Genomic DNA, 16,282 nt, shown 5'->3' on the forward strand with positions numbered 1-16,282 from the left:
CGCTTTGGCAGCCTGGGTTCAGTTCCCCGTCGTGGAACCACACCACCTGTCTGTCAGTAGCCATGCTATGGTGGCAGCTCACATAGAAGAACTAGGACTTACAACTAGGATATACAACCATGCACTGGGGCTTTGGGGAGGAAAAAAGAATGATTTGATTTATAGAAACTTAGTGAGTTTCCAGAGCAGCTCTTTGGAATTACAGAGTGATTTATTATATAAGGAGGTACTACTTGTAAGACCAGCTTTCTTCCATGAGATACATCGTTTTTGAGGAATGGTTATTTCACAATGCCTTGTAAAGGAATTCTTCCCAGATATTTGTCTCCATTTGGAAGAGTTAGAAGACAGAGGCTCAAGATCAGTTAGAGCCAGAGTCAGCTTTGAGGTCCCTGGTAGAACTGTCACACTGCCGCTACTAAGAGGCGACCTCGTCTGTGCGGTGTAGAGGTCCGTACTCTCTAAGTTCATTTCTCTCCCAGCTTGAGAATAAGTGAAAGTCTTCTCCCTGAGGGCTGTTCAGCATCCTATACAAAATAGCATCTTTGGCAGTCAAACTAGTAGTCAGTGGAGGGGACCCCCACATCAGCGCTGAAGCTCAGAAGATGGCTACGTGGGAAGGTTGTGTTCTGTGTCAGGGAATGAGGCCTCCATACCTTTCATTCCAATATTGTTTATTTTCTTTTTGGTTTAGGAATTCTGAAACTTAACCCGTGTATTCCCATGTTTACTCAGGATTAGCACCAGAGATGGAATGGAACATAATAAAAATGAACACATTTTGTTTTAGGCTTTCACGAAGGTTGTGTCAAAGCAGCAGTTCAGAATTCAGTGGGGACTCTGGAAATGTTTTAATTATCTCTGTTCAGTGTAGGTAACCGATCAAGATAATCCATTTTCTTTCCTAGTCCCTCTTGTGCTCCATCCCCCCTCACTTGCTGTCTGCACTCCTGCACGTGCGCGTGCGCCCACACACACACACACGCACACACACCTCATTCACACACAGACCGTCACTTAAGAGCTTGAATTACCAGTTTCGGTGATTACCTAGCTCACATCAAAAACCTAACTGTTCTATGTCTGTTCACATTTTTGTTTTGCAAACGGAATTTACACAAACGGACTCTGTCGGTTGCGTGGCCTTCACTGGAGCTCAGGCCAAGGGACGCCCTAGGAGTTACGGCTCTGAGTTCATCCTATGGTAGGAGTTTACAGGGTGAGAACGAAGACGGACGGCTCGTAGAGCCGCACACCCATCCGCATTAGAACTATTCGGTTGAGATTAAAGCGTCCCAGGCGTTTGGCCAGGGTGACACGAAAGAAATGGGAGATGAAGTGAGACCATCGCTTGTGGGATTGCAGGATGGGGAAAGAAAGGGAGAGTGAGCCGGTGAAGTTTATTTATGGAATGTCAGGGGGCCACTGAGGCTCAGCAGGCCCCAGCAGCAGAGGACTTCCCTCCAGCTTGTTTTCTCCCTCTGACCTTGGATGAACTAGCGAGCAGTATATTATGCTGGACGATTGTGCTGGTTTGTCATGGTTAGCATTCTGGACTGTCACTGGAATGTAGGAAACGGATGAATTTGAATTGAACCATGAGGTGGTCCGCCGGGCCCTCTCCTGTCTCAAGGAAACCTGTCGCTGTTTGTCTGGGCCTGGCCTAATGAAAGCAATGGAGGGAGAGAGAGGTGGGCCTTTGATCTCTTTGTTGCAGCTGCTCCCTGGGAACTCGCTGAAATCAATGCCCTGTTTTCCTGAAGGAATGAATGGCTCTGCCTAACTAGCTTTGTGAAGCCGTGGGGGAATTCACTGCCTCTGTTTATTGACAGCTGAAAAGGAGCACATGGGGTGGAGTGGACCTTCTTGTGAAAACCAGGCACAGGGAAAATTAGACCTCAATTTAACACAGAGGAATTTGGAAATTCACCCCAAAGGAGACGCTGGTTTCTCATGCTTACATTAGAATTACTCAAGTTTGGGGCTGGTGCGTAATGAACAATGGAGGTTCTGTCACAACCATGTTATAAGTAGGAATATGGTATGCATAATAAATGATGTTAAGTAGAAGTTGATTCAACACCCTCCTCCTTTTTTTAAACACAGAAGTAGAGAAAGACAAATATTAACCATGATATCATCAGGTGATTCTTTTATTTTTGCTTTAAGAGAAAAAAAAATTGATACTTAAAATAAGCATTATTAACATAATATTACTAAGTCTCTAGAATGTCTTTCCTTCATTTATGTTTCAAAACGTCTTTGAACTCTGTATCTAAATTTCACTCTTACTGTCAGTTCGTGCTCTTCTGGATTGTGTGTTGCACGTGGGAATATTACGATAATACATTTATTTTTAAAAACTTATATTCTTGGGATATTGTAACCGGAAGTCTGTGTCAAACATCAATAAAAGTGGCTAATAAAGCAATATAGCACTCGAGATTAGCACTGTTCATAAATCCTAAAATTACTGTCTTTCTTTTGAGAATACAGTTTGGAAGAAGTCTTGAGTTTATCACAAGGAGCCATGGCTATACCTTCTTTAACTCTCCCTCACTTGCTTGTTTTCCCAGGAAGAATTTATGACTTCTTCCTCCGGCCCCCAGCCCTTTGTGCACACCTCTATTTTAGCACTTAACACATTGCCCGCAGCTCTTTGTTTAGGTGTATTCTTTTAGCTGGAAGTAAAGCGGCTGTGTCGTATTCATTTTTATATCTCCAGCCCAGCAAAGCTCTTGGCTCACTGCATGCGTGCTGGGTGAATGGGGGTTGATAGCGCCCTGTACATTACTGTGAATGTAATTACTTACCCAGGCTTCAAGTGCAAATACTACGTTTTAGGAAAACCTGATTGATCTTTTGTTACCTGATTGGTGCTTTAGCTTTTTAAACTCTTTCCTTTATGGAGAATTATTAAACACTTTTTTGATTTGGCTGGTTCGTTGGGCAGTTCCTCAGCCTCAGAACAGGAGGCATAAAAAGTGTCTGGCATTGTCCTTTTCAAAGCCAAGCTCTCTTCTCTAATATTCTTTCCTAAAAATAAATCTCAACCCAGTGTTTAGATATTTTCAGTAAGAAGATGAAAAATCTTTTCATTTGGAGTTTTGTAGACTTTCATTTGACCCGATTTAGTGATTGAGATGGATAAAGCTTACATTTTATATGATTTAATTCTATGATGCAATGTTAAATCATGCAAAACAAAACATCCTTTGACAGTTTCTTTAACCAGATTTACCACCCCTGGATGTTATGAACCCCTTTATGAAAGGAAGCAAACGCACACCTTCACTTCTCAGTGAAGAGTAGAAGAGAAATTTTGATTCTAAAGGGCTAACTACTGTGTTCACAGGACCCTACTCGATTTCTGAGCAGTTTTCCAGTTAAGACCTATTTCTTTTTAACCAGAGCTTTAAGTGGGAAATAGTTGCAAACATTCTTTGGGAAAATAACATCTTAAAGTCATAATGGGAAATTTTAGAAAATGTGGGAGAAAAAAGGTAAGCAGCACACAAGTACAGGAATGGGCTCATATTTTACTCTGTGTGTTATTTGAGTTTTATTTTTACCAGCAAGATTATTTTTGAAGAAATCCGTTTCAACTAAAGGTAGGGATGAAGCTTAAAATACAGGTTTACAAATTGGTGAGTGGCGGTAGCCATCTTGTAAAGGAACGGGCCTTTGCACGGGTGGTACGAATGTGGTAGACTCAGCAAGTTGTGATTCTGCTGAGATTTTAGATTTCTTACGAAACAGGAAAGCTACCACGGCCTTGATCACTGATAGACTCACCCCCATAAGTATTAACTTGTAGATAAGAAAGCTTAACACTTAGGTTTTATAACTTGGCTGCTCAGTCCTCCCCGTTTCTGGAAGTAATTTCATGTGACATCATGCCAAAGTAGGGAGGGGTCGGGGGTGGAAGGAGAAGTAGGAATCCACACTTTCCCATTGATTTTCAGCCTTTTGCGCTGAGGCGTATCTCTGTCTACATTGACAGAAAGAACTATATACAAGTCAAGGAAGTGACGGCAGTTCAAATTTGTGTTCTTGCTATTTTTGTAAAATCAGATAACCTCAACGACATGATCCTCTATAATAGAGCCTTTTTCCCAGGACCGAAGACTGCTGTAATATCCAAGAATAATTTCAAGTAATTTAAGAGTCAAACCCTCAAAATAGGTTTGGGGATCGACATATATTAGGTCTCTGTATTTGTGTGTGTTTATCTCCATAAGCACACTTCCTAGTGGAAAGATACCAGATACCTCCCTCTCAAACGGCTTCCCGTCCGTCCAGACGGACCAAATAAAGCAGCCCGAGTACAGACGTATCTAGTCACTGAGAGGGAGACCTCCTTGCTGTTAGACTGAGTTACAAGAGAGACTATTCTGACATAGATTTAAAGTGACCTCCGTTGGGAATGCTGTCACTGAGTCCTGCTGTCCAGGCCTCTCCTCTTGGTGGGAGGCTTGTCGTTGAAAAGAAGTTGGAGTTAAGCAAAGGGATTTTTTTTTCTCTTTTTGGTTTTTATTTTCCTGTTTGTTTGCTTTTGGCCTTTTAATGGCCTTTCCTTGCTCTTGAGTGTCCTCCTCCCCTCCTCCCCACTCACTCTCAGCCATGCTCAGGTTCTTGTGTCCTTTTCCCAAAGGATCGTGTTCTTAGTTGACGCTTTTAAAAGGTTCTGATCATCATCTAATTTATGCCTGAGGCCGGGAGGTATTTTGACTTGCATCGGGGTCTCCAGAAAATAACCGCCGATACATGACCGCTCCTTGCCTACCAGCCACAGTGTTAAGAACTTCACTCACATTAACTCATTTCATCCTCAAAAGGCTAGTGTGCCGTCATTACAGTTACTGTCTCCATTTCACAGGTGGGGAAGCCAAGGCAGAGAGAGGTTAAACCGATCGCGTGAGGTTTCTAAGTGGCTCCAGGTGGCACCTGGATGCACATCCCGGCGGTCTGGCCCCTCGGCCCACGCTCTTGACCACATCACTGTGTTGCCTCCCTAACCCGAAAAATCCTTTAAGACCTTAAAGGCGTGCCTCTGGAATGTTGGGATATGGCGCGATGGCAGGCTGACGGAGAGAAATTTTTCATCCTGGCATTCCTAGAATCATATTCTGTATATAAATGTCTGCTTACGCAGGACCAACGTGGTTTTCCTCAGTGCCGTTTTTTTATAACCTTTTGATGTTTTCCTCCCCCTAGGATTGCTCTCACGTCTGATGTGGCCTCTGTGTCATGTCACATCTGAAACTCCTCTGTACCTCAAACGTAGAAAGGTAAGTGTGCCTCTGCTAAACCCGCTGACTCCTGCCCGGGCGGCTCCCCCGTGGTCGGTCGTGAGTGTGTGTTCTCATCGCCACCTACGTTGGAGCCGCCACAGCCCTGCCTCTTCACAGTGGAGGGGATTATGTTCCAGAAAACACTGGCTCTCAGAGAATTTGCATTTGAGGAACATCAGGCCTTGAGGGACAAACAGTTGAGGAACACAAAAGCCTGTTTTTCACTCTTTAGAATAATCATGCTAAAAACCGTCATGGACATGTATTCATATTAATTTAGAAATAACGGGTATGACGTAATTGATTTTTATTTATCATGACTTGCTTACTAGAAACTTTGTGATCTCTCTCATATTTTAAAAAGATTTTAAAATGGTTTTATCTTAAAAACAAATACTAGGGGAAAATTTGGAGTGTTATCCTGCATTTAGAATCATATTTAGTGTGTGACATATATTACAATTCAAAGTCTGTAAATCTTGCTCCTAAAACCATAATATGAGGTAGCTCTCATTTTACATATATTCTGTCTGAATTTCCTAAAGTTACGAAATAAGTGTGCCCCTAAATCCAGTGTTTATTTGGGGGAACTCGTGGTTGGCAGGATCCTCGTATTTATCAGAAGTTTTTCTTTCTTATCATTCTCCACCATACATGTGGAGATTATGATTTGTTTTAACGACCTATTTCAAAATAATAACCCCTAATTCCAGCCTTAAATTTCATATCTGACAGTTGGGTTGTTTTTCCCCGTAACACGTGTTAGTTATCTGTTCCAGCCCGTGTCGTCGTCCCCCGAGAGCGGCACTCCCGCTTCTGCAGCCCCAGTGCTCGCTGTGCTTAACCATAACTCTTGGCTTCTCTCCACGCAGTTTTTTGCAAAATGTCCTTGACTGTAATATGACATGGTTTTTTTTTTTTTTACTCTAGTCTTCTTTTTCTTCTGTTTTATCTTACATTTGAATTTTTTTTCCCCCTAAACCTCTCACTAGATAAACCACATCCAATTTATTTTGCTCTCAGGGCTGCCTTCTAGGAAGACGATCTGCAGCTGCCCCAGGTGCAAGGCCAAAGTGAAGAGAATGTTAGCTATGCATGCCCTCCACAGAGGCTCTTCTCCACGCGAGTCTCACCAACACATTCAAAAGGAAAATTCTAGCAAAATCCCCCAAATGCCACAATCACTTCTGAATATCGCTTGGGTAACTTTATAATACCTGTAAGACCAATTCATGCCGGGCCCATTTGTAATTGTTTTCTCTAGTTAAACATGGTATTGCCATTAAATGCACAGCAAATAATATTACACTGCTTAAGAATTCAGGAATCTTTGAAATACATGACATAAAAAACTTTGAAGCATGAAGGAAATAGTAGAAATTTCTCTTACAAGCGCATATTAGGAAATGGAATTGTGTCACAATGGTCCAAATTAAAGAAAGATTATTGAAGTGTATCAATAATTTACACTCTGACTTTGTTACATATATTGTATTCTGAAACAGGTTACTAATGTTTCCTAATAGTGAACTTACCCAGTGTGTGGAATCGCTCTTGATACTTATTAACAGACCACATCTCCTTAGTACGTACACTTTAGACTCTGCACCAGTCGTCATGCCTCTGTCTGTACGTATGTACTGTATAATCTTATGACAGCTCTGCAAAGCAGATAGCTGTCTCCATAAAGAGAAGTTAGGGAACATGCCTAAGGTTACATACCTGGCAGGTAGCAGAGCCAGTATGCAAACCCAGAGCCATCTGACTCCAAAGGCAGTCCTCTTTCCACTATACCATGCTCTTTCTAGATTGTATCTAGCAGAATGTGAGCATTTGCTTAACGTTTTTTAACTAACCGTGGGAACACAACCTAGTGTTAAGTGGAGTGTGCTTCTCACGTAGTAGAGTAAGGGAGAGTAAAACAGAGTTACTATCTGAGAAAGAGCATTAAAATGTCTTTACTTCCTGACTCCCTGAACAAACAAAGAATTAAAATGAAGGCAGTTAGGGGATGAAGGGAGTTGGAGGTTATAATATAGGAGAGTGGTAAATATTATTGTTGAAACTAGTAAGTCACTTTTCTCTATCAGTGTTTAAAATAGCGCTAGGAGTTACACATGTTTATACTATAACAAAATGTACTTTATTTGGGGAGTAACTTAATTGATCCATTATGTGGCATCTACCAAGGTAATTTTTTTCCTTTTGTTTGAGCACAGGAATTAAAAGTGATTCATAAAACAGACACACACACAATCAACATGTAAATTAGAACCACATTAAGATGATCGTCATTTTATGTCGTTTCCCTAAAACGGTCATTTGTCCCGTGTGTTCAGCTCAAAGTGTGCACGAGTGTCATCAGCTCTGGTTCAGGGGAGACTTAGAGCTCCCGGGGAGCAGTTTTATAGAGAAACTTCAGTGTTCAGCTATTGCCTTTATTCTTTTTGTGTACAGTTTTGTTTGCTTTTTGTGGATTTTTTTCCCCCAGGGAATTACTATTTTACCGATTTTAATGTGGAGAATGGGTAGACCCAGGAGCATAATCTGGGCACCTGCTGTCTGCAGTCTCAGTAGGACAGCCTGCGCATAGTGCTCTCCTGATTAACAGCTTTCTGTGGATCCGTGTAGTCAGGGCTCTTGGTTGCAGTTGACAGAAACCAGCGGGCCCACTGGAGAATTCCAAGCAGGCGCACGTTTGCATGTTAGAAGAATCATGACTAGAGTGAAGGGGGGCCGGTCCAAAACAGAGGCTGAGGAGCCAGTATGAATTCAGTCTCCGGGATGTAGAAATGTCCCTTCACACTGACGTAACTTGACTGCAAGCTCTTTACTCACCAGGCTAGTAGAAAGTTTCAAGGAAACAACATGAAAATTGAGTTTCAACCAATAGAGTGGGCTGGTCGCCCATTCCCCAGCATACCTCCCCACCCTCCCGCACCCCGACAAAGTTTTTGGGCCCCATAGATTGGAAAGCAGTCTCCTGCGCATGGTTGTTCATGTGAGGTGGGGGTTGGGGACGGGCCATGTGAGTGTTCATTAATTGCCCACTCCTCTCTTCCCTTCTGGGCCTCAGCTGTCTGGTGTGAGAAGGGCGAAGTGAGTGTCCAGACCCTTGTGAGTCCAGGGTAGCCCCGCGCTCTGATTGTTGTGGCTTTTCAAGCCTCTGCCTGCTTGGTTAACACACCCTAGTTCCCATGTTCCCTGTCTGTGAGCCCCCTTGTTGGGTGCACTGAACACGAAATACTCGTCTTACTAATAACCAAAGCAGACAGAGGGGGCCGTCTTGGCACACTCCACCTCTGTGACAGGACACTTGCTGCCCCGGCACCTCCTCTGCTAGGTCCATCTTCCCTCTGGCTGTGCCTCACGTGCTGGGCAGACGTAGTGGGTGCCTGTGCAGCAGGAAAATGAGGTCCCGTGGCTGCTGATTCTCGAACACCTGAAGTTCTTCCAGCCAGAACTCTCTGTTCTCAAAGTTCTAATCTCCACATAATGGCTGACTTATCTGGGCTTATCTAGAATCCTCTCCAGTTTTCAGCTGGGCCCTGTGAGCCTTATCTGAAAGTCTTAGATACTCAGCCCTACAACTGAAATGGAATTTGCTTTGAGGACCTGACTGACCTCAAAATCTGAACTCCTTAGAGTTCCTTTGGTACCACACTTATCTACCATCACTGCAACCTCTCTGAATCAACAAATTTGTCCCGTTAAGGATGTCTATCCTTTCTCCTAGGGTGACTCTCCCCTGTCCAAACCCCCTCTCTGTCCAGCGCACTGTCATTTCCACCTTGGGGAGCGCGGCAGCCCCAGCCCCTCTTGGCACGCTACTCTGGGAGGCACGTCCAGGCCTGGGAGGCAGGGGTGTCCTCTGCCTGGACACCAGCAGCACTGGCCTCTCTCTTCTTCCTAGTAAACCTCCGTTTTTCCCTTTGATTTTTAAGCAACTCCAAGTTTAAGATAAAGGCCTTAAAGATAACTTTCTCTGCCTCTCCCTTTCTAGGTATTTGCATAGGAATCAGAGGAGTTCATCTTGTGAGTAAATGCTTAACGTCTTCGCCTGTTTCCTTCCTTCCTTCTCTCTCTGCCCCGGATTCTACAGTGCAGCCGCCCCCAGGTCACCAGCGCCTCTGCAGAGCCCACCTCCTCTGCAGCAAGGCAGATGGCCTTTTCTTCAAAAACAATGTGGCTCCAATGCTAGTAGCTGAAGTGAGCCCTATGGCACAGATGTACACTAGTCTGAGGTTGTTAGCACCTTCTCGAGGCGCCCCACAACATTCCGTCTCGCCCTACGACTCACGTTTGAGGAAGTATTCCCTTTCATACCCAGAGCTAGCTTAACTCAGACTGCAGCCCCCACCTGCCAGCCTGGAGGGAAACTTCATCCCAGCCATTTTTAGGTGTCACCCCATCCCCCATGGGGTCTGTCCTAGAACCTGGAGATTTCCGTGGCACCTGGGAGGTGAGGGACTGGCCTCTGGCCTTCGCTGTATCGCAACAGTGATAACTCTCTGCCTCACGGCCACGAGGGAGGCTGCAATCCTCTTGCCTCAGTGTGGCCTTCCCAAGCGCACCCGGCACAGCTGCGCTCTCAAGGCTTCTGCCCGCTGCCTTGGGGAGCAGAGCTGTGCAAAGGCCCCTTGCTGGGGCCCGACACACCTCCTCCTTCCAGGCGTGGGGGCTGGGGACGGAGGGGAGAGTGTCTGTTTCTCACCCTCCGATCTGTCCTCTCCTCCTCCTGTCCCAGAAGTTGGGCAGAGTCTCCTTGTTGGGTTTAGATGTTAACAGAGACAGACTGTGTCTGCCGTCATCTGGGCTAAAATACAAGGAATTACAAAGTCTGCCACCTGTTTTAAACGAGCTAGAAAGGAACACTGTTGGGAGGGCAAACAGTAAAATTCCAGAGTTGTCCTGCTGGGTTGATTCGGAGGCCGTAACGAAGGCAAAACATCACCCAAACACTGGTCACTATGGAAATTAAGAGAAGGAGACAGATTTGAGAGACAGTAATCCATAATCCATACAGCTTAGTCGGTGAGAGAATCTCTTGTGACGACAGAGCTTCTGACTTTGGAGAGGCTGGGACGTGCCGCAGGGAAGAGAGGGACCTGTTCGTAACGCGGACTCGCAGTCCCACACTCTGGATGCAAATCTCACCTCGGCTGCTCACTGGTTGTGTGACCATGGGCACATTAATATCACTTCTAAGCCTCAGTTTCCCCATAAGTAAAATGGGGTTACTACTTCCCACTCATATGGTTGTTTGGGGCGTTAAGTAAAGTGGTGAAAACAGTGGCCATGACCTGGTGAGCATCCAGTAAATGTCCGCTGTTATTACAAAGAGATACCATTAGCTAAATCGGTAATGCGGGAGGAGCGAGTCTGGAGGGTTAGCTCTGTGGAGCCCCTGCTTCAGAAGAGGTGACCTCCAGGCGCGCTGAGAGGGGCAGGCGCCTGGTAGCTGGATTCCTCTAGAATCCGAAACAAAATTCAGGATTGAAGATGGAATATGTGGGAGTCCTATGGCCTCAAGGAGTAGTCACAACCCTGGGCTGGGAGGGGTGCTCCAGGGATGGGCAAGAAGTTACAGGGCCAGGGGCCAGGCCCGCACATCTGTTCCAACTGTGAGTGACCCTGCTGCAGCGCGTCCCTCTGTGTCATCTTTAGAATGACTCCATTGTTTGGAGATGAATACGAATATCCCCTTTAGGGTCTCCACGTCAGAGGTGTCATCTCATGGTCCTCTGTGACCCACCTCACTGCAATGAGAGTGAATCGTCCACAGTCAGCTAAATCGGGTGGGCTCCTTTCCGTCTGGAATTACAGTCTCTAGAAAAATAACTCTTTTGGAAGGCTCTTCAAAAGCAAACCTTGCACGCCTTCAATCTAGAGGAGTCTTTTGCTGAAAACTGAAGCAGAATTGACAGTGTTCGGAACTTGCCCATCCTTCCTGCTCAAATCATTGGAAATAAAAAGTCAGTCTAAAGAATTTTCTTAAGCAAAATCAGGAGTAGCTAGAAGTGAGCGAGCTGAAACTGGAGGGAAATTCCTTTGTTCAGTCCAGGTTGCAGTGAATGCCCAGCAGGCGGCTAACCCAGTTCATTAACAGAAAAAGACATGTTCTTAAATGCTGTTCTCAGCAGCACATGCCTAGAGAAACATTGTGACAGTGAAAATGCGTTCTAGAAATCCTAGCTCTAGATTGTTGAAACTTTAGTTTTTGTCATCAATGAATGCATAAATCATTCCCCCCAAAATATTTCTCCTTATTTAAAACAATTAACTATCATGTGTTTACTGTGTGCCTGTGCCCGTTCCTAGAACAACGCAGTTTTTCTTGCTACTCTGGAACTCAGAAATGTCTGTATTTAGAATGTTTAATGTTACAGGGTCATTTGTTACCATGTACCTTTTTTTCATATAATTGACATATTAAAACCTTTATCTCTGATTTTGAGACCTAAATTCTGACCTGAGAAGCGGTCTGCAAGTAGCATCCTGTCGAGCTTAGATGTGCTGTTTTTCCTGCCTGTCTCTTCTCCTCTTTATTCCCGCTGTCGGCCCTCATGGCTCTCCCGGGGTCCTGGCGCTTTCAGGTTCTCCGCGCATTGCTGACTGCTGAAGCCCTCGGCCGGGCTGAGATGGCAGGTGGGAGCGGGAAGGGCTCCATCTCCTCCCGCCAGACTTCTCCTCTTTCACTAGTGCTGCAGACATTGAACAGCTTAAGAATAAGCTCCTATGTGAGCCCTCGGAGGCCAAGGAGTATTGTTGAATTCAGAAAGGAATCGCTTTCTTTTAGTGATAATTTGAATATTTTGACAATGAAGCTGAGCTACTCCACTGCGTGGTTTGCGTACTTGGTGTCATGGGCACCCTTCCCAGGAAGCAGAGGAGAGCCCCCACCTCTCTGAATTCATAAATTGGTCTTGTCCATTGGTGAGATGGGTAGGAGCAAAAAAGAATCATCCAGAAGAATTCTACTCTCTTGCTTTAATGTTTTAAAGCCCTTTAAAAAAAAATTAATACAGGCTTTTGGAGACCACCCAATTAAACCTCCACAATAAATGCTGAGTATTTTGAGAAGAGAGATGGACCATGAAGATGATTTGTGAAGTGTTTATACATGCAAAGTGAGGAATATGTTTAAAGCAAATTCCCTGGATGATTCAGACAAGGAGCCTACTCACCTCCAAAGGTTTTCCTGAACTGTGATGGGTTATTTTTAAACTTTAGTTGTCTAACAATGGCTTAATTTTTCCATTTTTAACTTAAAAGTATGTTCTCATACAAAATAAACGGATGTGGCCTTTTTGATCAAATTAAGAGAAGGGAAAACAGACAGGCCACCAGCTCAGTAAATTGCTTAGGTGAGACCTAATTGGCTTTGTTTCGCAACAGATTTACCTTTGTGCCGGTTAAGAAAATCCTGAAAAGCTTTCCCCCTAAGAGGATCGAGTGACTGGAATAGTCTTAGTTGGAAGAAGCCAAGTTTTATAATTAACTGGTGAGCAGAGATACTGGTTTCGAATGCTCGCCAGGGATCAGTGTGGCAAGGCCAGCTGCAGACTGGCCTCCTGGAGACCTGGTGAAAACGGTTCCCAGGGCCCCGGGGATGCTGCTTCAGTGGCACTAATGTGTGCTGTGGCCTGGGAATCTGTATTGTTAAAAGGTCTCCCTAGTAATTCTAATGCATAGCCAGGTTTGGTAACCACTGAATTATGTATTCAATTTAGAGACTTCAGCCTTTTCACCCTGCAAATCTGATAAATCTCTACGTTTATAGGAAGCATTTGTTGATGAATGTCCACTGGTTACTGCTGACTTTTTTCAGTTTATAATTTGTTTCTGGGTCTGTTAGTACCTAGATTTGCATACGTGTTTTATGGTATTCTAATACTGTTGGTTTAAAAAAAAATACCATTTCCTCTGAGTGCTATTTTGAATATTTTATGTAAGCAATTTCATGTTTTTTTTTTTCTACTTGCAGAAAGCAGGGGAAAACTTCAGGGTTTTTCTAATCCAGTTGCAAGTAGGACAAAGGATATAATATGAATACTTAAAGATCTCCTTGGAGATATTGACAATCTTTTAAGTTACAACAGTAGGAACTTTATCACACCTTTAAATATATCGGATGATCTAAATGTTTAAGACTTTTGCCATATGGTATATCTGAGATACCTTAAAATTAAGGGTGGTGGGTCTATTGAGATATTATACTACACGATTTTGAAGTTTAATGTTATCTGTAAAGTCACCTATTAAAATGCATGCAACAGTGGTAGACAGTCTCCACGCGTTACCGGTCGTGCGTGTGCCCTTGAAGGGAAGCCCCCCTCACACCGTCACAGGGGACACCTTTCTCTAGCTCCATTCACTGAAGATGTGCGAGATCTCTCCTTACAGGTTCGCATCCTCAGAGGAACTTCAGAGTGGACTCCATGACCGCCTCCGAGCTGACGCTTCCTGTCACCCAGTAGGTACGCCGGCCATGGGAGCTTTTCAAAGGCATTCTGTCTGGGTGTGTTTATTAAGAATTGCTTGGAGACATGTAGTACAATTCGCCAAGAAGGCTCAAGGCACTTCAAAAAGGTTCTAGGAGAGAATAAATACTTTTCCCCCTGAAACTGCAGAGTACCTTAGAACAGAGTTCTTTTAACCTTTTCTTTTTTAAAAGCAGGAATATCTCTGCAAGCAGGGAATCAGACGATGCTGTGAGTAACTTTTCATATCCTCTGCTGTCTTCCCTCCACAGCCCCCGTAATACCTGCAGATCTGTGGAATTTTCTGCTGACAACCCTGTCAGCTCAAAGGCTTGAAAGCTGCCCTGGCGACACTCCTACCTTGTGTACACAGGGGACGTGTAAAAGGCTGCCCTCCCCTTTGTGGCAGATGTTGACTGATAAGCCTGAGGAGGATGCTGGTCACATACCAGTTGCACTAGGGAATCCAGCTGCAGGTTCTGAGGCTTTCTTGGGAAATACTGTAGTAAAAGCTATTGCTGATGTCCGCTGCTCATGCAGATGGCTTAGCTAGGAGGATGGCAAGGCCTAAGAGGAATGGGCACTTGGCTTCACTCAGAACACCTGGGTTTGGCCCTTGGTCCCCATCATCATCATCGATAATGATATTAATAGAATCTACCACTTTTGGGGTACTCACAGTGCGCCAGGTACTTGGCTTCGTGTAGTACGTTACTTGCAGTATCTTCGTTCCTCTGGGCTGAGAACTTAAGTCTCTGCACCTCAGTTTCCTCGTCTGTTAGGTAGGGATGAAGACGCCTTTCTACCTAACTCACAGGTCTGTTAGATGGAAATGATTCAGTGAAATAGCATGAGAGAGCTTTGTGAGTTCAACTGAAATCATATTGTTTTACTAAATATTATTTTAGTTCCCTTTGAAATACGATAATCTCACTAAACAATATTTTTATTTATTGGCTGAGAAATTGAAATGCATCCCAACATGGCCAGCATGGCTACTAGAAAGTGAGAAAGGCACTAGCGGTTCTAATGAGGTGGGGAGGGGATCTCGCCCTCATAGCTTCTGTTTACCGCATGGTTGACATTGGAAGACTGGGCGTGATCACCAGAAAGGGCCTGGCATGTGTCTGCCCTGGATTCGGTGGTGAGTCTGGGGGCTGAAGACAGGTTGGGGGGCAGCTGACACACTAGGCAGTGTCTGTCTCTGGAGCTGAGCAGAACAAGCCCGGGCAGGATGGACAGGACAGCCGCCCGGCAAGCAGGGAGGAAGAACAACTTGAGACATCGCTATAGGCTACTGGGAAGGAGCAGCAAGCGCGCAGCGGCGGGAAATTGGGGCTTATTGTGAGCAAGGTGCCTGGCCTCCAGGGCGACAGGAGCGCAGAGCAGCACATTGAAGCTGCCGCGGATGGACTGTGGATGGACCACACATGTGGATTGCGAGGACAGCTACTTAGAGAGTTCACATTCCTCCCGTTGAACCGGGTATGATTGTAATGGTTTGTTAAACCAACAAAGGACCGAAAGCTGTGAATGGGGGAGAGAAAAGACTTAAGGTGAAAAGGAGAGGGGCCCAGCTTGCTAGCAGTCCTCTCTCTAAGCATTCTCCCCCATTTCCTTGACATTCCTTTCTCCCTTTCAGAGAAGCCGGTGCAGGAACTTGGAGAAGTTACCTTGTCTTTCCAGGACCATTTTCTTTTAAAATGGAAACCTGAGGAAATGTTTATCATCTTAAAAAGAAAAACGTTAAAAACTAGGGTCATCTTAAAGGGCCAGTGATAAAAATTAAGGGTTTCTGGATGAACCATTTGCTTTGCATCATGTGAATTTATTGGACGTGTCATGGAAGGGCAGAGGGAAAATTCTCCCGTGAGCGCTGTGCAGTAGTTTTGTCTGATCAGTAAAGCGTGTGACTTAGAGGTGGGCCGCTTGCTCCTGGAGGAGGGGAGCAGCGTCGGACCATGGCAGGCAATTTCACGCATCTCTCTTAACTCTGTACACAGTTTAGAGTGGAGTGCGTTCTGGATGCTCATCCGTTGAAAAAGCTTGGGGTAAAAAGTGTAAGCTGTTATTTAAAACTGCCAATTACATTCGTGTCCATTTGGGTAATCAGATTTGGTCTCAGGCTCATCTTGTGTAAAAAGAACCACTTACTTTCAGAACAGTGCTTTTAAATCTGTTCCCTCAGGCTAACGAAGTTAACCGTGGGGGAGGGGCAACTGATGACTGGTGAGTTTTTTCCTGTGTAAAGCGATCTGTGGATGAAACGGCCTCACTTTCACTGGCTCCCAGTTCCCACAGGGTAACCCCGGGTTCCTCTCGCGGTCACTTGTGTTGGGGCCGCTGCGCCCTCGTGCTCACACCCTCCCGCCCCCGCGCCCCGTGCTGCCTCCTGCCTCTGCGCTTTCCCATGTCCTTCCTCCGCCTGAAATACACCTCCTTCCTCCGTTTTGTCCGCCTGGTATACTCCTAGACTCAGCCTAAGTAGTCATTACCGAAATTTAG

The 16,282-nt window shown here is 45.0% G+C and overlaps 2 protein-coding genes across 13 annotated transcripts in view; one reads left to right on the forward strand and one right to left on the reverse strand.

Moving 5' to 3' along the window:
• Positions 1–16,282, forward strand: part of PLAGL1 (PLAG1 like zinc finger 1) — an 82,687-nt gene that overhangs the window by 47,820 nt on the left and 18,585 nt on the right. For 8 of the 9 annotated variants that reach the window (XM_070256482.1, XM_070256483.1, XM_070256486.1 and 5 more), the window contains 3 exons: positions 5,218–5,291; positions 9,298–9,329; positions 13,701–13,774. The gene's annotated coding sequence lies outside the window, so the exon portion shown is untranslated. Of the gene's footprint in view, positions 1–5,217; positions 5,292–9,297; positions 9,330–11,812; positions 13,775–16,282 lie in introns of those variants that run through there. The other variant, XM_023632986.2, reaches the window with a different exon arrangement.
• Positions 7,415–16,282, reverse strand: part of ZC2HC1B (zinc finger C2HC-type containing 1B) — a 71,002-nt gene continuing 62,134 nt past the window's right edge. For all 4 annotated transcript variants that reach the window (XR_011434473.1, XR_011434472.1, XR_011434470.1 and 1 more), the window contains 2 exons: positions 14,457–14,596; positions 7,415–8,136 (listed from right to left, as the gene is read on the reverse strand). The gene's annotated coding sequence lies outside the window, so the exon portion shown is untranslated. The remainder of the gene's footprint in view (positions 8,137–14,456; positions 14,597–16,282) is intronic.

This window comes from Equus caballus, chromosome 31, assembly GCF_041296265.1.
Source record: "Equus caballus isolate H_3958 breed thoroughbred chromosome 31, TB-T2T, whole genome shotgun sequence".
Classification (NCBI taxonomy): Eukaryota; Metazoa; Chordata; class Mammalia; order Perissodactyla; family Equidae; genus Equus; species Equus caballus.